This window comes from Loxodonta africana, chromosome X (genome assembly GCF_030014295.1).
Source record: "Loxodonta africana isolate mLoxAfr1 chromosome X, mLoxAfr1.hap2, whole genome shotgun sequence".
NCBI classification, from domain to species: domain Eukaryota; kingdom Metazoa; phylum Chordata; class Mammalia; order Proboscidea; family Elephantidae; genus Loxodonta; species Loxodonta africana.
The window spans coordinates 92648357-92671535 of NC_087369.1; the positions used below are offsets into that span (position 1 = coordinate 92648357).

Here is a 23179-nt window from a genome sequence, read left to right on the forward strand (position 1 = left end):
TCATGGTAAGTCCATAGACACATCCAAACTCCCTGAGGGACTGAATTGCTGGGCTGAGGGCTGTGGGAACCATGGTCTCAGGGAATATCTAGCTCAATTGACATAACATAGTTTATAAAGAATATGTTCTACATCCTACTTTGGTGAGTAGCATCTGGGGTCTTAAAAGCCTGTGAGCAGCCATATAGGATACTCCACTGGTCTCACCCCTTTTGGGAGCAAGGAAGAATGAAGAAAACTAAAGATCAAGGGAAAGATTAGTTTAAAGGACTAATGGACCACATCTACCATGGCCTCCACCAGACTGAGTCCAGAACAACGAGATGGTGCCCGACTACCACCACTGATTGCTCTGACAGGGATCACAATAGAAGGTCCCAGACAGAACTCGAGAAAAATTTAGAACAAAATTCTAGCTCAAAAAGAAAGACCAGACTTGCTGGCCTGACAGGGACTGGAGAAACCCTGAGAGTCTGCCCCCCGGACACCCTTTCGGCTCAATAATGAGGTGACTCCTGATGTTCATCCTTCAGCCAGAGATTGAACAGGCTCATGGAACAAAACAAGACTAAAGGGGCACAGCAGCCCTGGGGCAAAGACTGGAAGGTAGGAGGGAACAGGAAATCTGGTAATAAGAGAGTGTTGACATGTCCTGAGGTTCACTCTTCAGCCAAAGATTGAACAGACCCATAAAACAAAACAAGACTAAAGGGGCACACTGGCTTGGGGCAGGGACTGGAAGGCAGGAGGGAACAGGAAAGCTGGTATCAGGGAACCCAGGGTTGAGAAGGGAGAGTGTTGACATGTCATGGGGTTGTTAACCAATGTCATAGAACAATGTGTGTACTAACTGTTGGATGAGAAACTAGTTCTGTAAACCTTCATCTAAAGTACAGTAAAACAAAGAAAAAGAATATCCCTAAATAAGAACGTATAGCTCAATTGGGATAACAGTTTATAGAGAAAATGTTCTATATTCTCCTTTGGTGAGCAATGTCTAGGATCTTAAAAGCTTGTGAGAGGCCGTGTAGGATACTCCACTGTTCTCGCCCCATTGGGAGCAAAGGAGAATGAAGAAAGCCAAAGACACGAGGGAAAGATTAGTCCAAAGGACTAATGAACCACAACTACCACAGCCTCCACCAGGCTTAGACCAGCACAACTAGATGTATGGACACATTTTCTAGAAAATGTGACATTTTATCTAGGGCACAATATGTTTTAATTTTTTTATGCTTTACAGATGAACATCTTTCTTAAGTGCTTATCACAGCAAATACTTTAAATAGTTATAAATCAAACACATATCCATCAGTAACTTCTGAAAAAGTATTACTTCGTTACAATTATTCCAGGGTTTCTCAACCTAGACATTATTGACATTTTGGTGTGCATAATTCTTTGTTAAGGAGCCCCAGTGGCACATTGGTTAAGTGCTTGGCTGCTAACCAAAAGGTTGGCAGTTTGAACCCACCCAGTGGCTCCATGGCAGAAAAGACCTGGCAATCTGCCTCCCTAAAGATTACAGCTTAGAAAACCCTATGGGACAATTCTGTCACGCTGGGTCGCTATGAGTTGAAAATCGACTCCACAGCCCCTAGCAACAATTCTTTGTTGAGAGGGTCCGTCCTGTGTATTATAGGTTATTTAACAGCTTTCCTGGCCTCTACATATTAGATGTCTGTAGCATCCCCTGCCTCATCCCAGCTGTGACAACCAATATTTCCTCCAGACATTTACACATTTACCCTGGGAAGCAAAAACACCCTGATTGAGAACCACTACAACCCTATTCTGAGGTTCATGGTACACACTTATATGTTAAGATAACCCCTAATGACCTCTATTCCAATATTCAAAATAAGACCTCTACATTTGCATTTTAACAGAGGTCTGAGGATCCCCCCACACGTCAGTCGCTTTTTCTACAGCGTACATTATACTAATGAGCTCTTCATGTTTTAGAAATTAGTATGTTATTTAGTCATTTCCTGGCATTGTCTTTCAATTAAAAGCCACCATCTATTAGCCATGCATGATGCTAAGTGTTTTGCATGCATTACCTCATTTTAATTCCTGAAACAACCCTGAGATGTTGACATTACATCTACATTTTATAGATGAGGAGTCTGAGTTTCAGGATTCTTAAATAACTTGTCTAAATTTATGCAATTAGTGGTATGAATGGGTTTCAAATCCCAGTCTCTGAAACAAAACCAGTGTATTTTCCACTCATCGTACTGACTGGACCTTTCCTTCATTTCTGAAATTCTTCTGTAGGAATGCACTATGGAGTAAATTTTAATACAGCAGAGTGGGTAGAGGATGGTAGGCTGAAAAGTTCCCATTCTTACTATGGGGAACAGTTACTGACTTTATACACCTTTTGTCCCACCATCTCAGTTTTCATGTTGTTTAATGAATTAGCCTACCAAAAGCACATTAGTTACTGAACACAAATAGGTTTCTAAACTAGAAGGGAAAAGAGATTAATTTCCGTCACAACCAAATAAATCAATGGTGTTAGAAGGAGAAGGTCATTTTGTGATAAACATTTCAGTAGGGTTACAGAGATTTCAGTGGTCTCTTTGATCTTTTGTCCACTCAAAAGTGATATCTGCTTACTTAGCATGATGCAGTCTAAAGGATTGTGTGCTAGAATGAGAAAGTACTATTCTGGGAATCTGAAGATTTCAGAGATTTTAGTCTTGGTTCTATCATTATTGTTATTAAGACCCTGAGCAAGTTATTTTTCCACCCTGGGCTTCAGGTTCCTCACCTATAAAAGGAGAGGGATGGTCCACATAATTTCTAAGGTTCTTTTCAGCTTTGACATTCTAAAGATATCTGTGTTGTAGAAAATTCCTACAGAAATTCCTAAAAAATAGAAATCACAAATTAAATCATATATGACACTATTAGGACTTCACCTTCTGAGTAAAAAATAATTTATATTTGGATGATAGCAGAAATTCAAAGTTATAAATCATCTTAAAGGTGTTAGTTCCTTAGAGTTTCTTGTCTGTGCTAATTTCATTCCATTCCTGCTTAAAGACTTTTTTCCTCATATTTCCTCTAGATGGTGCTCCATAATCAAAAATCACTTTGCAGTTTGGAAGCTATTAAAAGATAGTCAAGAAGACACTCCCCTTTGTCTCCAAATTAAGTATTACATTTTAATTTACATCACAATTTATTGGATACTGGACACTATAATATGTAGGTATATTTTTTATATTTTGCAAACTTGTTTTATATAGAACAAAGCACGTGTGTATGGAATAATACCATCTGTTACAGCATGTACTGATCCCATTTCTCTTATCTATGTTATTGGCAGCTAGCCATTAATTGGTGTTACAGTTCAAAATCTTGTTAATCTGCTGGACAGTATGTACGTCATTTATAAAATGAAGGTTTTAAAAACAAGTCACATAGAGTTAAATTTTCTTTATAATACTCAGGAAAATTATAAAGACAAAATATTTTATTTTGTATTATATATTTTCCTATTATAATATTTATGATTTCATGGCAGTATTAAAACTCCAATTTATACATAGGAAATAACCTACACCAAAGAATTTTTTTGGCTTGGATTAAAATAAAGGTCTTAAATGCCATTCAATCATTTTCTTTTGCTATTGCATTTAGGGGACAGTGGTGGTTTACTTAGCATCATGCCAAGTAAACAGATATCAATTTTGAGTGGAAAAATGATCAACAAAACCACTGAAACCTTAGAGGGTAGTGATGGTTCAGTGGTAAAATTCTCACCTTCCTTGTGGGAAACCTGCCTGTGTTCAAGTCCCAGCCAAGACATCTCATGCACAGCCACCAACCCTTTACCAGTGCAGGCTTGCATGTTGTCACGATAGTGAACAGGTTCCAGCAGATCTTGCAGACTAAGAGAGACTAGAAAGAAAGGCCTGGTGATCTACTTCCAAAAATCAGCCAGTGAAAACCCTATGGATCACAACAGTTTGATCCCATTGTGCACAGGATTGCCATGAGTTTTAGTTGGCTTGAGGAAGCTGACTCGATGGCAGTGAACAACAACAATTGCATTTAATCTCTTTATTCTTAAATATTCTACCGTTTTCTACTTCTCTAGTCTTAAGGAAATGATTACCTCTGCAACTCTATTTTTCCTCGTTTCTTCTGACCCTGCGGGTCAATGATGCCAATTTTTTGGTATCTCAACATACTTAGTACCAACTTGAAAGATAAGCTATCTCTGAAGTTTTTGTGTATAGGTTATATCAGCTGCCTTTTAAAAAGAATTACTCACCCAACAAGTGTTTAAATGTAACAAACATTGAATACTTCATTTTTGTTTGCTTCAGTTGTTAGAACTGAGAATTTAAAATATAATATAATTAACTTCTTAACATCAAACTGTATAATAGCTGTTTTTAAAAATAAGTGAGCCCACTCACTGATAGACAAAGATCAGAAGTGGATTTGGCAGAAAGTAAAACATTAGCGTTTGATATTTCTAAGTTTCTTTTTGTCTTGAAAATTTGCTAAGTGCATGGTAATATTTAAAATTTTACATTTCACATTTTATTTCATGAAATAAAAAACATACACAGGCATTCCCCGATTTACGACCAGGTTCCATTCCAGTGACTCTGTCACAAGTTAGTTCTGATGAAAGTCAAATACCTGGTTTTTTTTAGTTTTCATTATTGCCTTTTAAAAAAATTGTACTTTAGGTAAACGTTTACAGCACAAAATAATTTCTTTTTTATTTTCTTGTGCGTTAAGTGAAAGCTTACAGCTCAAATTAGTTTCTCATTCAAAAAGTTATACACAAATTGTTCTGTGACATTGTTGCAATCCCTGCAATGTTTCAGCACTCTCCCCCTTTCCCTTTACACTCCAGGCTTCCTGTGTCCATTCGTCTAGTTTTCCTGTCCCTTCTTGCCTTCTCATCTTTGCTTTTGAGCAGGTGTTGCCCATTTGGTCTCATAGACTTGATTGAACTAAGAAGCACATTCCTCATATGTGTTATTGTTTGTTTTATACCCAAAACCCACTGCCATCAGGTCAATTCCGACTCCTAGTGACCTTATAGGACAGAGTAGAACTGCCCCGTAGAGTTCCCAAGAAGCACCTGGCAGATTCGAACTGCCGACCTTTTGGTTAACAGATGTAGCACTTAACCACTACGCCATCAGGGTTGTTTTATAGGCCTGTCTAATCTGGCTGGAAACCCTGGTGGCTTGGTTTGTGGCCTAAAACATGGTCTAGTTTGGAGGATTATCCACTTGTGTAGGGGAAGAATGTGTACTTTGCTGCTGTTGAGTGGAGTGTTCTGTATCTGTCTATGAGGTCAAGTTACTTGATTGTGATGTTTAGATCTTCTGTATCTTTGTTGAGTTTCTAGTTGTCCTGTCCCTCATCAAAAGTGGTATGTTAAAGTCTCCTACTATTATTGTAGAATTGTCTATTTCTCTTTTCAATACTGTTAGAGTTTGTTTTATGTATTTTGAGCTCTGTTGTTGGGTGCGTAAACATTTATTATGGTTGTGTCCTCTTGGTGGACTGACTCTTTAATCATTATATAGTGGCCTTCCTTGTCTCTTATGTTGGATTTTGCTTTAAAACCTATTTTATCTGAGACTAATGTTGCCACTCCTGATCTTTTTTGGTTACTGTTTGCTCGATATATTTTTTGCTATCCTTTGATTTTTTGCTTATTTTTATCTTTGTGTCTAAGATGTGTCTTTTGTAGGCAACATATTGATAGGTCATTTTTAAAATCCATTCTGTTACTGTCTGTCTCTTGACTGGTGCATTTAAGCCATTTACGTTCAGTGTGATTATCGATAGATATGAATTTACTGCTGCCTTTTTGTTTGTTTTTTGTGGTGTTGACTTTTTTTTGGTTCTACTTTTCATACTGAGTTCCTTTTATATGGATTTTCTTTTCATTTTTTTCATTGTTGATTTGTATTTATCTGAGTCTTTATGGTTTTCATCTTTTTTACTTTGACTCATTGGGTTATTAATTTTCTTTGTGGTTAAGCTTAGATTTACCTTTATCTTCTGTTTAAAACAGTCTGTTATATCTTGATATTGCTTTAACTTCCTGTCTATATGGAAGTTCTATAAGTACACCATTTATTCCCCATTTTTATTTTGAAGTTGTCATTTACAGTTTGGTACCTCTGGTTCCCTGTATTCAGTCTTGTTGCTTTATTTTATTTTTGAGAATTTTCTATCTTGGTTGGTGTCATGGATTCGATTGTGTCCTCCAAAAATGTGTGTCAACTTGGCTAGGCCATGATTCCCAGTATTGTGTAACTGTCCACCATTTTGTTATCTGATGTGATTTTCCTGTGTGTTGTAAATCATGTCTCTATGATGTTGATGAGGTGGGATTAGTGACAGTTATGTTAATGAGGCAAGGCTCAATCTACAAGACTGGATTATGTCTTAAGCCAATCTTTTGAGATATAAAAGAGAGAAGGGAGCAGAGAGACAGGAGGACTTCATACCGCCAAGAAACAGTGCTGGGAACAGAGTGTGTCCTTTGCACCTAAGTTTCTGGTGCAGAGAAGCTCCTTGACCTGGGGAAGATTAATGACAGGGTCCTTCTTCCAGGGCCAACACAGAGAGAAAGCCTTCCCCTGGAAGTGACATCCTGAATTTGGACTTCCAGCCTACTAGACTGTGAGAGAATAAACTTCTTTTTGTTGAAGCCAACCACTTGTGGTGTTTCTGCTATAGCAGCACTAGATAACTAAGACAGTTGGTATTTCAGTGGTGTTATGTGTCTTAATTTCATGTTGTTGTCTAATGTTGTTGGTTCTCTGTCTGAAGGACTCCTTTTAATATTTCTTGTAAGGTTAGTGTGGTTTTTATAAATTCCCTTAATTTCTGTTTATCTGGAAATGTCTTTGTTTTGCCATCATATTTGAGAGACAGTTTTTGTGAATGTATAATTCTTTGTTGGCAATTTTTTTTCTTTCAGGGATTTGTATATGTCATCCCATTGCCTTCTTGCTGACATGTTTTCTTCCAAGAAATCAGAGCTTTGTCTTCTTGGTTCCCCTTTGTAGGTGACAGTTCCCAAGTTGCTCTCAGGATTCTTTCTTTGTCTTTGGTTTTAGAAAGTTCAATTATGATATGTCTTGGTGACTTTCTTTTGGGGCATTTCCTATATGGGGGTTTGTTGTGCTTGTTGGATGGATATCTTTTCGACTTTCATGGTATTATGGAAATTTTCTGCCAGTGACTCTTCGAAAATTTTCTCTGTTCTTTTTTTTTTTTGTCTCCTGGAATTCCTATCACGTGTAAATTATTCCTCTTGATAGTGTCATACATAACTCTTAGGCTTTCTTTATTTTTCTGTTTTCTGAATGTTCCACAAATTAGTAACAAGGGATTTATCCTCTATTTTGCTGATTCCGTCTTCCATTGATTCAGTTTTACTCCCATATCCTTCCATTGAGTTATCTATTTCTGAAATTTTATTGTTATTCTTCTGGATTTCTAGTTGCTGTTTTTGTATGGTATCTAATTGTCTACTTATTTAGTCATTTTGTTATTTTATTGTTTTCCTGAATTCTTCTAGAGTTTTGTTTGTGTTTTCCTTGGTTTTGTCTGTGTTTTCCTCGATCTCTTGGAGAGTCCTATATATAAATCTTTTGAATTCCTTATCAGGTAATTCCTTTACTATTTCTTCCTCAGGAAGGTTTTCTGGCCCTTTGGTCACTTTCTTGAACCATATTGTCGTGCTTGTTTATGTGACTTGATACTGTCTGTTGTCTCTGAGGCATTAAAGTGTTATTATATTTGTTTATTGATGGTATGTTTGGTTCATTGTGTTATTATATATATATGTATATATGTGTATATATATGTGTCTGTGTGTGTGTATATATATATATATATGTTTTTTTTATATATATATATGTAGGAAACCCTGGTGGCATAGTGGTTAAGTGCTACAGCTGCTAACCTAAAGGTCAGCAGTTCAAATCCACCAGGCGCTCCTTGGAAACTCTATGGGGCAGTTCTACTCTATCCTATAGGGTCACTATGAGTTGGAATTGACTCGATGGCCACAGGTTATATATATATATATATACACACACGTATGTGGGGTGGGCGTGCTACTCTTGTTGCTAGTGTGACTGCACTGGAGTGCTCACCACCTTTTTCTGGGTGTGTGGGGCAGCACCTTGGAGTGTGAGTGCAAGTCTCTATTTGCAGGTTGTGTGGGGTAGTTGAGGGCAGGTCGAGCTGAAATTAGCTGCTCTCTTTTGTCAATCCAGTAGCGCAGGACCAGGCACTGGTACTCGTTGAATGGCTGTGGCGGCAAGTATGGTGGGTGTTTTGGGCAAGTTGGGGATGTGGTCATCACCACTTGCTGGATCAGGAGGGAGGATGTGGGTGGCAGATGGGTGCAGGTACTTTTGCACAGTTGCTGCTGCATGCCAGGTCAGGAGTGGGGCATAGGTTGTAGGCATGTGCATACAGGCCAGACATTGGTTTCACTCACCAGGTTGAGGCTGGGTGGTGGGCAGGTGCTTGCAGCTGCACAGTTGCTACCACTCCTGGTTAGGGGCAGGTGGTAGGTGGGCTCAAGCACAGGTTTGTGCTTACTGCCTATCCTCAGTTCAGGGGAGTAGTGGGTGGCAGGTGGGCACAGGCATGGTTATGTGGTCACTGCCATTCACTTGTTTGGGGGGTGGAGTGGGTGGCGGGTGGGCATGGGCATGTTCACACAGTCACCGGCTCTCACTGGGTTTGGGGTGGGGTGTGGCTGGTGGGCAGGCATGTATGGTTGCTACCGCTCACCAATTTGGGGACAGGAGTGGACGGTGGACAAGCACATGCACTCACATGGTCGCCATGGCTCACTAGGTTGAGGAGAGATGAGTGGTAGGCAGGTGAGCATGCAGGAGCATGCTTATTGCCACTCTTCAGCTGGATGGGGGTTGGCAGACTGGGCTGGGTGAGGAGGGGGGGCTCATATTACGGTCTCTAGTTGGGCATGATGGTTGGGCTTTAGAACCCTCCACTGCTTCTGATCAGGAGAGGTAGAGTAGGGGAGTTGTGCCCCTTTGGCTAGCAGATGTGGATACCCAGACACTTCCCATCCTCTGTAGTCAGCACTTGGGAACTGCCTCCGACTAACTGCGAGGAAGGGGGGCTGCCCGGAGTTCAGTCAGGTGGGGGACTTCCTGCCAATACTCTGCTGATCCACTGCTTTGTGCACGCCACCCACTCCGGACGTCAGGGACCGTCGCTTGTGCATATATCTGACTCTAGATCCTGGCTCCCTTCCTATTCTGTGAATGACAGGATCCCTGGAATTCTTACCCTCTTTTCTGTGTTTTCCTTCTTTAGAATCAGGTGATGATCTGCTCACCTTACTTCTCTATAGGTGTTTTTATAGTTTCTTTGTCTCTTATGTGAATGCCTTGAAGTTGCCTTCCTGTGTCCTCACCTAGGGTCACTACTGGCTTTGTTTCAAGACAGCCATGTTGAGCCAGGATGGCTGGCAGAGCCCCTTCTCTTTTTGCCACTCCTCTGTCATTCTTCTTTCAATTTTTTCTTCCAGTCAGTGTTTGATTCAATTCTTTATCCTTCCTTTTCGATGTTCAGGGTTCCAGGATTGTTATCTGCATCTGTTTCACTTGGTTTATTAGGTCTTTGCTGTAGAGGGACAGCATGGTGCATCTCACTAAGCTGCCACCTTGGCTCCTCCCCCTAAAGAAATGATGTTTTAAAAGAAGGGTCTTGGTCTGTATAGATAGATAAAGGGGAACCTACTACTAGAAGATAGTGTTTAGTTTTGTAGGAAAGTGAATGCCTCGAGTAGCTGACAAAGTGTCTCAAAAATAAACATAGGTGCAGCAGGTCATTATAACTTGGTGACGCTAGGTATGAGGATCCTTCACCCTTTATTCTGACTCTGGAGTTACCAAGAAAACTTTTGAAAGTAATGTAGTTTCTAATGAAGACTTTCCAAAAGAAAATGAAATTATTCTGGTCTTCTTGGCATGTTTCTCATTATAAATGAACAAATTCTGGTTTGCAAGATATTTCTTGTGAGTTGGTTAGTGTGCATTCTTTTCTTTTTTAATTTTGTTGTGTTTTTGGTGAAAGTTTACACAGCAAATTAGTTTTTCCTTTATCAATTTCTACACAATTTGTTCAGTGACATTGGTTGCATTTCACACAGTGTGTCAACTTTCTCATTTCTGTTTTTGTTCCATTCCCAGTAATCTAGTTTCCCTGCCTTCTCATCTTTGCTTTAGAGTAAGTGTTGACCACTTGGTTTCATATAGATGATTTTTTTTAAAGCAGTACAGTACTCACAGTTTATACTGTTTATTTTAAGAGGCAATATGTTATTGAGCTAAAAGATGACCTCATGGGATAGTTTTGGGTCAAAGTTTAAAGAGTATCTCAGGGCAATAATCTTAGGGAGTCCTCCAGTGTCAATTGGCCCAGTAAGTATGGACTTTTTAAGAATTTGAGTTCTATTCCACATTTTGCTCCCATTTTATCAGGATCCATCTATTGTGGTCCTGATGAGAATGGTTGGTAGTGGTAGCCGAGCACCATCTAGTCCTGGTCTCATGGTCAATGAGGTTGTGGTTCATAAAGACTATTAGTCCGATGGACTAGTTTCTTCCCCGAGTCTTTGGTTTTCTTCATTCTCTTTTACTCTGGACACGTAGAGACCAGTAGTTGTATCTTAGATGGCCACTTACAAGCTTTTTAAGACGCCAGACACTACTCAGCAAACTTATTGTTGTTGAGTCAGTTCCCACTCATAGCAACCCTATGCAGAACAGAATGAAACACTGCCCAGTTGTACACCATCCTCATAATTGTTGCTATACTTGAACCCATTGTTTCAGCCACTGTGTCAATCTATCTCGTTAAGGGTCTTTCTCTTTTTCACTGACCCGCTACTTTACCAAGCATGATGTCCTTCTCCAGGGACTGATCCCTCCTGATAACATGTCCAAAGTATGTGAGACATAGTCTCGCCATCCCTGCTTCTAAGGAGCGTTCTGGTTGTACTTCTTCCAAGACAGATTTATTCGTTCTTTTGGCAGTCCGTGGTATATTCAGTATTCTTTGCCAATGCCACAGTTCAAAAGCATCAATTCTTCTTTGGCCTTCCTTATTCATTGTCCAGCTTTCACATGCATATGAAGCAATTGAAAACACCATGGCTTGGGTCAGGCACACCTTAGTCCTCAAGGTGACATCCTTCCTTTTCAACACTTTAAAGAAATCTTTTGCAGCAGATTTGCTCAATGCGATGCGTCTTTTGATTTTTTGACTACCACTTCTGTGGGTGTTGATTGTGGATCCAAGTAAAATGAAATCCTTGACAACCTCAATCTCCTCTCTGTTTAACATGATGTTGTTTATTGGTCTAGTTATGAGGATTTTTGTTTTCTTTATGTTGAGGTGTAATGCATACTGAATGCATACTGAAGCAAGGTTGTGTCATCTGCATATTGTGGGTTGTTAATGAATCTTCCTCCAATCCTGTTGCCTTGTTTGTCATGTCGTCTAGGTTCTCAGATTATTTGCTCAGCATGCAGATTGAATAGGTATGGTGAAAGGATACAACCCTAACGCATGCCTTTCCTGACTTTAAACCATGTGCTATCCCCTTGTTCTGTTCGAATGACTGCCTCTTGATCCATGTACAGATACCTCATGAGCACAATTAAGTGCTCTGGAATTCCTATTCTCTGCAATGTTATCCATAATTTGTTATGATCCACACAGTCAAATGCCTTTGCATAGTCAATAAAGCACAGGTAAACATCTTTCTGATGTTCTCTCCTTTCAGCCAGGATCCATCTGACATCAGCGATGATATCCCTGGTTCCACGTCCTCTTTTGAATCCGGCTTGAATTTCTGGCATTTCCCTGTCGATATACTGCTGCAGCCACTTTTGAATGATCTTCAGCAAAATTTTGCTCGCATGTGATATTAATGATAATTTCCTCATTCAGTTGGATCACCTTTCTTGGGACTAGGTATAAATATGGATCTCTTCCAGTCAGTTGGCCAGGTAACTGTCTTCTAAATTTCTTGACATAGATGAGTGAGCACTTACAGTGCTGCATTCATTTGTTGAATCATCTCAATTGCTATTCCTTCAATTCCTAGAGCCTTGTTTTTCGCCAGTGTCTTCAGTGCAGCTTGGACTTCTTCCATCAGTAACATCAGTTCCTGATCATATGTTACCTCCTGAAATGGTTGAATGCCGACCAATTCTTTTTGGTACAGTGACTCTGTGTATTCCTTCTATCTTCTTTTGATACTTCCCGGGTCTTTTAATATTTTCCCCGTAGAATCCTTGAGTATTGCAACTGGAGGCTTGAATTTTTTCTTCAGTTCTTTTAGCTTGAGAAATGCTGTGCGTGTTCTTCCCTTTTGGTTTTCTGTCTCCCAGTCTTTGCACATGTCATCATAATACTTTATTTTGTCTTCTCAAGCCACCCTTTGAAATCTTCTGTTCAGCTCTTTTACTTCATCATTTTTTCCTTTTTCTTTAGCTATTCGATGTTCAAAAGTAAGTTTCAGAGTCTCTTCTGACATCCATTTAGGCCTTTTCTTTCTCTCTCTTTTTTTAATGACCTCTTGCTTTTTTCATGTATTATGTCCTGATGTCATTCCACAACTCGTCTGGTCTTCAGTCATTAGTGTTCAATGTGTCAAATCTATTCTTGAGATGGTCTCTAAAGTCACGTGGGCTGTACTTTGGCTCTCATGGATGTGTTTTAATTTTCTTCAGTTTCAACTTGAACTTGCATATGAGTAATTGATGGTCTAATAGCAGTTGGCCCTGTCCTTGTTTTGACTGATGAGATTGAGCTTTTCCGTCCTCTCTTTTGACAGATGCAGTTGATCTGATTCCTGTGTATTTCATCTAGCAAGGTCCACGTGTATAGTCACCATTTATGTTGGTGAAAAAAGGTATTTGCAAGGAAGAAGTCATTGGTCTTGCAAAATTCAATCATGCAATCTCCAGCATCATTTCTATCACAAAGGCCGTATTTTCCAACTACCAATCCTTCGTTTCCAGCTTTCACATTCTGCTCAGCAAACTAAGATGTAGAAAATAAACTTTACATACTATACTATGCCAATTGACTGAGTTGTCCCACGAGTTTATGGCTTTAAACATTCAGACTCTAGACTCTGTAAACCAATCTCATGAGGTGTTTATTAAGTGTGCATATTTTTGCCCCCATGTGCTTTATTGTATATATGAGTATATATGGATGCTTACTATTTTTTTTTTACTATTTTCAGAGACCTGGTGGCATAGTGGTTAAGAGCTTCAGCTGCTAAGCAAAAGGTCAGCAGTTAAAATTCACCAGCCGCTCCTTGGATACCCTGTGGGCAGTTCTACCCTGACTTTTAGGGTCGCTATGAGTCAGAACTGACTCGATGGCACCTAACACAACATATATGTCCACCTATATACACACATATACATACCTATACAGTTGTATGTATACGTACATATACATGTGTCCACACTGCTATTATTTAGATGTTGTTGCACAGTTGTATATATATCCTAGCATTTATCAGAAATGTACTTTTTGCATACTTCTTAATGACATCATTTACCTTGGTCAATCTGTGCACACTTCACCCACATTTGGCGTTATATTTCCCATCCCCCAGAGTAACAAGTATCTACTACCTAGAGAGTGATCCCTCCCTACCTATACCTGATAACCACAAGTGAACATTAATTTCAATATGTATTCCTGTTCTTGTCTGTTTTAATAGTGAGATCATACAGTATTTGTCCTTTTGTGATTGACTTATTTCACTCAGCATAATGTGCTCCAGTTTTATAATATATTTTGAGAACTCTTCATTATTCTTTATGGCTGCATAGTATTCCATTGTATGTATGTACCATTCATCCATTGATGGACACTTAGGTTGCTTCCATCTTTTTGCTATTGTGACTAGTGCTGCAATGAACATAGGTATGCCTATGTGTGATTATGTCTTTAGTATTAGGTCTCTAAAGTGTATACCTAGCAGTGGAATTCCAGGATCATAAGGTACTTCTAGTTCTAGTTTTTTGAGAAAGTGCTATATCGTTTTCCATAGTGGTTGTACCATTTTACAGTCACACCAGCAGTGGATAAGGGTTCCAATCTCCCCACAACACCACCAGCATTTATTGTTTTCTGTTTTTTTTTTTTAATCAGTGCCATTTTAGCAGGGGTGAGATGGTATCTCATTATAGTTTTGATTTGATTTGCATCTCTCTAATGGCTAATGATCATGAGTATCTTTTCACGTGTCTGTTGGCCACTTGGATGTCCTCTTTGGTGAATTGTCTGTTCATGTCCTTTGCCCATTTTTTAATTGTGTTGTTTTCTTTTTCTTGTTGAGTTGTTGAAGTGTTCTATATATTTTAGATTAGACCTGTCATGGATTGAATTACGTCCCCCAAAAAATGTATGTAATAACTTGGTTAGGCCGTGATGCCCAGTATTCTGTGGTTGTCTTCCATTTTGTAATCGTAATTTTATGTTAAAGGGGATTAGGGTGGGATTATAACACTACCCTCGCTCAGATCACCTCCCTGATCCAAGGTAAAGGGAGTTTCCCTGGGGTGTGGCCTGCACCACCTCTTATCTCTCAAGAGATAAAATGAAAGGGAAGCAAGCAGAGAGTTGGGGACCTCATACCACAAAGAAAGCTTCATCAGAAGCAGAACGCATCTTTTGGTCACGGGGTCCTTGCGCCTGAGAAGCTCCTCAACCAGGGGAAGATTGAGGACAAGGTCGTTCTTCCAGAGCCAACAGAGAGAGAAAGCCTTCCCCTGAAGCCGATGCCCTGAATTTGGACTTGTAACCTACTAGACTGTGAGAAAATAAATTAATCTTTGTTAAAGCCATCCACTTGTGGTATTTCTGTTATGGCAGTGCTAGATGAGTAAGACAAGACCCTCATCAAATATGTTGTTTCCAAAGATTTTTTCCCAGTGTGTAGGTTCTCTTTTTACTCTTTTGATAAAGTCTTTTGATGAACATAAACATTTAATTTTGAGGAGGTCCAAGTTATCTAATTTGATTTCTGCTGTTTGTGCATTAATTCGTGTTTGATTTTTTTTTTAATTAGGCTCCACAGTTTTGTCCTTATGTTTCTTTCCAAGGACTTTATAGTTTCACCTTGAACATTTAGGTCTTTGATCCATTTTGAGTTAGTTTTTGTGTATGGTGTGAGGTATGGGTCCCGTTTCATTTTTCTCCATGTGGATATCTAAAATTGCCAGCACCATTTGTTATAGAGACTGTTTCTTCCCCACTGAATGTACTTTGACCCCTTGTCAAAAATCAGTTGCTAATAGATAGATGGATTATTTCTGGGATCTTAATTATGTTCCATTGGTCTGTATATCTATCACTGAACCAGCACCAGGCCATTTTGATTACTTTGGTTGTATAGTGTGTTCTGAGGTCAGGTAGTGTGAGGTCTCTATGTTCTTATTCAATAATGCTTTGGCTATTCAGGGCCTCTTTCCATATAAAATTGGTGATAAGCTTTTTCCATTTCAGTAAAGAATGTTGTTGGAATCTGGTTTGGGATTGCATTGTATAGAAAGATCACAGTTTTTTTTGGGGTGGGTGGGTATTATTGACATTTTCACATTAAGTCTTCCAATCCATGAGAACAGAATGACCTTCCATTTATGTAGGTCTCCTAGTCTCTTGTACTAGTGTTTTATAGTTTTCTTTATATAAGTCTTTTACATCCTTGGTTAGATTTATTCCTAGGTATTTTATCATTTGGGGGCTATTGTAAAAGATATTGTTTTCTTGACTTCCTTTTCAGAATTACCCCTCTTAGTGTAAAGGAACCCAACTGAGTTTTGTGTGTTGATCTTGTAGCCTGCTACAGTACTGAATCCTTCTATTAGATCCAGAAGCTTTCTTGTATATTCTTTGGGGGTTTTCTATGCATAGGATCATGTCTTCTGAGAATAGGGATAGTTGTACTCCTTTTTGATTTGGATACCCTTTATTTTTCTTCCTTGACTTATTGCTCTGGCTAAGACTTTCAGTATAATATTGAATAAGAATGGTGATAATGGGCATCTTTGTCACATTCCCTTTATCAAGGGGAAGTATCTCAGCCTTTCTGCATTGAGAATAATGTTGGTAGTTGGTTTTGCATATATGCCATTAATTATGTGGAGGAATTTTTCTTCTATTCCTATTTTGCTGAAAGTTTTTATCAGGAAAGAGAGTTGGATTTTATCAAATGCCTTTTCTGCAGCAATTAAGATTATCATGAGATTCTTATCCTTTGATTTATTTATGTGGTGAATTTCAATGATTGATTTTCTAATGTTGAACCACCATTGCATTCCTGGTATGACTCCCACCTGATCATGATGTATGATTTTTTAACGTGTGGTTGAATTCTGTTCGCTAGAATTTTGTTGAGAATTTTTGTGTCTGTAATCATGAAGGGTATTGATCTGTAGTTTTCTTTTTTGTGATATATTTACCTAGCTTTGGTATCAGGGTGATGCCGGTTTCATAGAGTTAGGGAGTAGTCCTTCCTTCTCTATGTTTTGGAAGAGTTTGAGTACAATTGGTGTCAGTTCTTATCTGAATGTTTAGTAAAATTCCCTTGTGAATTCTTCTGGTCCAGTGCTTTTGTTGTTGTTGTTGAGTTTTCTTTTAAGACATCTTCAATGTCTTCAAGGAGTCCTGGTGGCACAGTGGTTAAAGTGATCAACTGCTAACCAAGAAGTTGGGAGTTCAAAACCACCAGCAGCTCTGTAGGAGAAAGATGTGGCAGTCTGCTTCTATAGAGATTTACAGCATTGCAAACCCTATGGGGTTGCTATGAGTTGTAATTGGCTCGATGGCAGTGGGTTTGGTTTTGGTTTGGTTCAATGTCTTCTTTTGTTATGGGCCTGTATAGATTTTCTATTTCTGCATTAGTTTAGGTAGGTAGTATGATCCTTGGAATTTGTCCATTTCTTGTAGGTTTTCAAATTTGTTGCAGTACGATTTTTCATAGTGCCTAAGGCTGAGTTCTCTAGAAAGGAAAACCAGTAAAATGTATATATATATATATATATATATACACATTTATATCAAGGAAATGGCTCACGCAATTGTAGAAGCTAGAAAGCCCCAAGTCTATAGGCCAGGTGTCAGGCTGGAAGCTTCTTCTGACTCACGTAGCTGTGGGCGCTTACAAACCCAAGATCGGCAGGGCAGGAGGTAGGCTTCTGGCTCACAGGCTGCAGAGGGTCGTGAATCCCAAGATCAGCAGGCACTATGGCAAGTCACTAGCTTAAGTCTCAATAACTGGAGATCAGATGATGATGACCTGGATGCAGGATCCAGAGTGAGCAAATGCCAGCAAGCTTTGCCAGAAAGTCCATATATATTGGATGCAGCCCACACCCCAAGGAAACTCCCTTTCAACTGATTGGCTGCTCATAGCAGATCTCATCATGTAGGTGATTAAATTATATCAGATCTAATCATGGAGGTGATTATATCATTAGATAACTGCCAAACTACATCATAACTGCCAAACCACTGAGAATCATGGCCTAGCCAAATTGACACACAACCTTAACCATCACACAGAGCATTGTGTTATGTTCGCTATCTCTGTTGGATCTGTTATATATAATGTGTCCACTTTCATTATTCATTTTGGTTATTTCCTCTTCTAATGTTTTTCTTTTGTCAGTCTAGACAATGGTTTGTCTATTTTTTGATCCTTTCAAAGAACCAACTTATAGTCTTATTGATTCTATTGTTTTTCTTTTTTCTATTTCATTTATTTCTGCTCTGATCTTTATTATGTCCTTTTTCTGGTAGCTTTGGTCTTCTTTTGTGCTTCCTTTCCCATTTATTGAAGTGGATGGGTTAAGTTCTTCATTATAGATCTTTTTTATTGTGCTTTAAAAGAAAGTTTACAGTTCAAGTTAGTTTCTCATACAAAAATTTATACACACATTGCTATGTAACACTAGTTGCTCTCCCTATAATGTGACAGCATACTCCTCCTTTCCACCCTGGATTTCCTGTGTCCATTCAACCAGCTTCTGTCCCTTTTTACCTTCTCATCTTGCCTCCAGACAGGAGCTGCCCATTTATTCTCATGTATCTACTTGAGCTAGGAAACACTCTCTTCACAAGTATCATTTTATGTCTCACGGACCAGTCTAGTCTTTGTCTGAAGAGCTGGCTTTGGGAATGGTTTCAGTTCTGTGCTAACAGAGAGTCTGGGGGCCATATCTTCTGGGGTCCCTCCAGTCTCAGCCAGACCTAAATTAAGTCTGGTCTTTTTACTAGATATGAGTTCTGCGCCCCACTTTTCTCCTGCTCTGTTAGGGACTCTCTGTTCTGTTCTTTGTCAGGACGGTCATTGGTGGCAGCTGGGCACCATCTAGTTCTTCCGGTATCAGGCTGATGGAGTCTCTGGTTTATGTGGTCCTTTCTGTCTCTTGGGCTAGTATTTTTCCTATTCTTTGGAGTTCTTCATTCTCCTTTGCTCCAGGTGGGTTGGGACCAATTGATGTATCTTAGATGATTGCTCACTAGTTTTCAAGACCCGAGATAACCAATCACCAAAGTGGGAAATAGAACATTTTCTTAACAAACTTTGTTATGTCAATTGACCTAGATGTCCCCAAACTGTGGTCCCCAGACCCCTGCCCCTGCTACTCTGTCCCTTGAAGTGTTTGGTTGTATTCAGGAAACTTCTTAGCTTTTGGTTTAGTCCAGTTGTGCTGACTTCCTCTGCATTGTGTGTTGTCCTTCCCTTCACCTAAGATAATTCTTATCTACTATCTAGTTAGTGAATACCCTTCTCCCTCCCTCCCAACCCTCAAAACCATCAAAGAATGCTATCTTCTCTGTTTCTGAGTTCTTACCATAACAGTGGTCTCATACAATATTTGTCTTTTTACAACTGACTAATTTCACTCAGTGATAATGCCTTCCAGATTCATCCATGTTATGAGATGTTTTACATATTCATCATTGTTCTTTGTCGTTGCGTAGTATTCCACTGTGTGAATATACCATAATGTGTTTATCCATTCGTCCATTGATGGGTACATAGGTTGTTTCCATCTTTTTGCTATTGCGAACAGTGCTGCAATGAACATGGGTGTGCATATATCTATACATCTGATGGCGCTTATTTCTTTAGGATATATTCCAAAGAGTGGGATTGCTGGATCGTACAATACTTCTATTTCTAGCTTTTTAAGGAAGAGCCAAATCAATTTCCAAAGTGCTTGTAACATTTTGCATTCCAGTCTCTCCACAACCTCTCCAGCATTTATTATTTTGTGTTTTTTTGGATTAATGCTAGCCTTGTTGGGGTGAGATGGTATCTCATTGTAGTTTTGATTTGCATTTATGCCCTGACTAATGATTGTGAGCATTTCCTCATGTATATGTTAGCTGCCTGAATGTCTTCTTTGGTGAAGTGCCTGTTCATATCCTTTGCCTATTTTTTAATTGGGTTATTTGTTTTTTGTTGTTCAAGTTTTGTAATATCTTGTAGATTTTAGAGATAGGAGGCTGATCGGATTTGCCATAGCCAAAAATTGTTTCCCAGTCTGTAGGTTGTCTTTTCACTCTTTTTGATGAAGTCTTTTGATGAGCGTAAGTGTTTGATTTTTAGGAGTTCCCAGTTGTCTAGTTTCTCTTCTGGTGTTTGTGCATTATTAGTAACATTTTGTATTCTGTTTGTGCCACGTATTAGGGCTCCTAGAATTGTCCCTATTTTTTCTTCCATAATCTTTATTATTTTAGATTGTATATTTAGGTGGTTGGTGTGAGGTACAGGTCTTGTTTCATTTTTTTGCAGATGGATATTCACTTAAGCCAGCACCATTTGCTAAAGACACTGTCTTTTCCCTAATTAATGGACTCTAGGCCTTTGTCAAATATGAGCTACTCATAAGTGGATAAATTTACGTCTGAATTCTCAATTCTGTTCCATTGGTCTATGTATCTGCTCTTGTACCAGCACCAGGCTATTATGACTACTGTGGTGGTGGTATAATAGGATCTAAAATCGGGTAGTGTGAGGCCTCCCACTTTGTTCTTCTTCTTCAGTAATGCTTTACTTATCCAGGGCCATATGATTTATTTCTAAGAATTTTTTCTTCTTGGAGGCTATTATAAACGGTATTGATTTGGTGATTTCCTCTTTGACGTTCTCTTTGTTGGTGTAGAGGAATCCAACTGATTTTTGTATGTTTATCTTGTATCCTGATACTCTGCTGAACACTTCTATTAGTTTCAGTAGTTTTCTTGTGGATTCTTTGGGATTTTCTCTGTATTAGATCATATCTTCTGCGAAAAGAGATACTTTTCCTTCTTCCTTACCAATTTTATGCCCTTTATTTCTTCTTCTATCCTAATTGCTCTGTCTAGGATCTCTAGCATGACGTTGAATAAGAGTGGAGATAAAGGTCATACTTGTCTGGTCCTCATTCTCAAAGGGAATGCTTTCAGAATCTCTCCATTTAGGATGATGTTGGCTGTTGGCTTTGTATAAATGCCCTTTATTATGCTGAGGAATTTCTCTTCAATTCCTAGTTTGCTGAGAATTTTTTATCATGAATACGTATTGTGCTTTGTCAAATGCCTTTACTGCATCAATTGACAAGATCATGTGGTTCTTGTCTTTTGTTTTATTTATTTATTGATTGTTTTTCTAATGTTGAACCATCCCTGCATATCTGGTATGAATCCCAACTGGTAATGGTATATTATTCTTTGGATAAGTTGTTGAATTCTATTGGCTAGAATTTTGTTGAGAATTTTTGTGTCTATGCTCATGAGGGATAATTTTCTATACTTTTCTTTTTTTGTGTGATGTCTTTACCTGATTTTGGTATCAGAGTTATGTTGGCTTCATACAATGAGCTTGGGAGTATTCCATCCTTTTCTATGCTCTGAAATACTTTTAGTAGTAGTATTGTTAACGTTTCTCTGAATGTTTAGTAGAATTCTCCAGTGGAACCATCAGGACCCAGTCTTTTGTTGTTGTTGGGAGTTTTTCAATTACTTTTTCAATCATTTCTTTTGTTAGAGGTTTAGTTAGTTGTTCTACCTCTGTGTTATTTTAGGTAGTGTGTTTTAGGTTTTCAAATTTGTTAGAGTACAAGTTTTCACAGTATTCTGTTATGATTTGTTTAATTTCAGTGATATCGCCCCTCTCATTTCTTGTTTGGGTTATTTGCTTACTCTCCTGTTTTACTTTGGTCAATTTGGCCATTGGTTTATTGGTTTTATTGATCTTTTCAAACAACCAGCTTTTTGTCTTGTTACCACTTTCAATTGTTCTTCTATTTTCTATACAATTTAATTCTGCTCTAATTTTTATTATTTGCTTTCTTCTGGTGCCCGAGGGCTTCTGTTGCCGCTCTCTTTCTGTTTGTTGGAGTTGTAGGGTTAATGTTTTGATTTTGGCCCTTTCTTCTTTTTGTATGTGTGCATTTATGGATATAAATTGACCTCTGAGCACTGCTTTTGCCATGTCCCAAAGGTTCTGGTAGCATGTGTTTTCATTCTCATTTCATTCTGTGAATTTCTTTATTCGCTCCTTAATTTCTATAACCCAGTAGTTTTTGAGTAAGGTGTTGTTCAGTTTCCATGTGTTTGATTATTTTTCCGTTGCTTTTTCTGTTAGTGATTTCTAGTTTTATGGCTTTATGGTTAGAAAAGATTTTTTGTAATATTTCGATGTTTTGGATTCTGTTAAGGCTTGCTTTATGGCCTAATATGTGGTCTGTCTGAAGAATGTTCCATGTGCATTGGAAAAAAATGTACTTGGCTGCTGTTGGGTGAAGTGTTCTTCCATGTCTTTGTTGAGCTTCTTTCTGGATATTCTGTCCTTCGCCAAAAGTGGTGTTTTGAAGTGTCCTACTATTGTTGCTGTATCTCTCTTTTCTACATGGTTAGAGTTTGTTTTATGTATTTTGGAGCCCTGTCATTGGGTGCATAAATATTTATTATGCTTATGTCCTCCTGGTGTATTGACCCTTTAATTATTATATAGTGTCCTTCCTTAACCGTTGTGGTCAATTTTACTTTAAAGTCTGTTTTGTCAAAGATTAATATTGTCACTCCTGTTTTTTTTTTTTGATTGTTTTTTGCTTGATATATTTTTTTCTATCTTTTGTGTTTTAGTTTGTGTCTTTTAAGGTGTGTCTCTTGTAGGCAGCAGATAGACGGATCTTGTTTTTTTTTAATCCATTCTGCCACTCTCTGTCTCTTTATTGATGCATTTAGTCTATTTACATTCACTGTAATTATTGATAGTTATGAGTTTAGTGCTGTCATTTTGGTGTTGTTTTCTTTGTGTTCTTGACAGTTTCTTTGTTCCACTTTTCTGTACTGAGTTGCTTTTCTTTATGTATTTACTTTTCATCTTTTCTTATTGTTGTTGACTTTGTATTTGCTGAGTCTTTGTGTTTTTTCTTCTTTCTTGTTTTGATGTGTAGGATTGTTAGTTTCCTTTGTGGTTACCTTAATATTTACCCCTATTTTTCTAAGTTTAAATCAATCTTTTATTTCTTTATATCTCCTTGACTGCAACAGTGGGCTTCAGTAATTCAACCAAAAAAAAATTATTGCAGCAGATTGAATGTGGAAGCTGATATCAGGATCCAGCTACCAGACTTTAAAGAGATTTTCAAAAATGTAAAATAATATTACTCTTTTTTTTTATTGTGCTTTAGGTGAAAGTTTGCAGCTCAAAGTAACTTCTCATACAAAAATTTATACACGTATTATTTTGTGACATTAGTTGCAATCCCCACAATGTGACTGCACACTCCCCCTTTCCACCCTGGGTTCCCTGTGTCCATTCAACCAGCTCCTGTCCCTTTCTGCCTTCTCATCCTGCTTCTGGACAAGTGCCACTCATTTGATCTCATGTATCTGATTGAACTAAGAACACTCCTCATTAGTATTATTTTTGTTTTATACTTCTGTCTAATTTTTGTCTGAAGAGTGGGCTTCGGGATGGTTTCATTTGTGGGTTAACAGAGTGCCCGGGGGCAATAGTTTCTGGGGTTCCTCCAGTCTCTTTCAGACCATTAAGTCTGGTCTTTTTATGTGAATTTGAGTTCTGCTCCAC

General features: G+C 38.5%; 1 long non-coding RNA gene across 1 annotated transcript in view; it reads left to right on the forward strand.

Annotated features, from left to right (window-relative positions):
- LOC135228965 (uncharacterized) overlaps positions 1 to 23179 on the forward strand; it is a 124296-nt gene that overhangs the window by 54684 nt on the left and 46433 nt on the right. The window lies entirely within an intron of this gene.